Source organism: Siphateles boraxobius, unplaced genomic scaffold (assembly GCF_051911475.1).
Source record: "Siphateles boraxobius isolate OS27281-9 unplaced genomic scaffold, OSU_SipBor_1 88, whole genome shotgun sequence".
In the NCBI taxonomy this organism is placed as follows: domain Eukaryota; kingdom Metazoa; phylum Chordata; class Actinopteri; order Cypriniformes; family Leuciscidae; genus Siphateles; species Siphateles boraxobius.
The window spans coordinates 279,475-280,580 of NW_027509217.1; the positions used below are offsets into that span (position 1 = coordinate 279,475).

General features: G+C 38.6%; 1 long non-coding RNA gene across 1 annotated transcript; it reads left to right on the top strand.

Moving 5' to 3' along the window:
- On the top strand, nt 1–491 carry LOC143731928 (uncharacterized). The gene is made up of 2 exons (XR_013201008.1): nt 1–104; nt 384–491. It is a non-coding gene; the product is annotated as an uncharacterized LOC143731928 (long non-coding RNA).
- The last annotated feature ends 615 nt before the right edge of the window (nt 492–1,106 follow it).

The following is a 1,106-nucleotide window of genomic DNA, read 5'->3' on the forward strand; positions in this document are numbered from 1 at the left end:
AAAAGAGGACTAAAACGAAGATCAACATCTTTCGAGATTCCGAGAGCTCCATGTCCGCGACTAACTTCGACTTGACAGAGACGCGAGTGTTGCTTGTACTTTTAGTCAGGTGAGCAAATGTACATAAAACTATCAATGTTATTTAGTTCAACATGATGAACTGTTAGAATATGATCTGTATGTTAATCTAATGTTGATCTAGCTTAACGTACTTAGTCTCATACAGCCAACACACAAACTAACTAACAACATTCAACACACTCAAATGCAGTTTAGTGTGATCGTGTAACTGTTAGAGCAAATGAAACAGCGCTGCGTTACCTCAAGTTTGATTCGTCTAATAAACTGACCTGTGTGAGTATTAATTCAGCACTTGCGTGTAGTTCGGTAGAATGAAATGTCCTTATTCTTTTATATCCGCGGGACTCACGTTGTGTGTGGCGCTGGTATACGTCCAGCAATCGCGCCCTGCTTCACACCACAGTCATGTTGCACCACAGTCAAAACATCAATGTATTCACTCATCCATAGAAGATCCATCAGCTTGACGACCAGATCCATAATTCAGCTTAATGTGAAATATACGTCATCAGTATACGCCTTTGTTATTGTAAGAGGTTAGCGATTCCTGGTGGCGAAAAATACTTCATATTGTACCTTTAACTTCACATGATATGTTTCTGAACTGGAGGCCGACCATCCTCTTATTTCAGACTCTTGATGTGGACGAGCAAATACAAGCTTTTACTTATATAAGCTTTAAGATCCTAGACTTTATGCACCTTGAAAGATTATCTATCCCAAAAACACGTCTCAGCCGTGGAATAAACAGTGATATTCGATTACTCAGACAGCAATGCCGACGATTAGAACGAAAATGGGAGAAAGATAGGCAACAAGTATCATTTGAGATGCTGAATGTCTCCCTACATAACTTTCAAAAGTCTGTCAGGGCTGCAAAGAATACATTTTTATCTGATATTATTGTAAAAAAAATTGTTATAGAATGCTTTTCTCAACTATTAACTCCCTCTTAAATCCTTCTGTCAAGACTCTCTCAGTGGCCTTTCCGCCAGTGTGTGAACATTTTCTTAATTTATTCACAA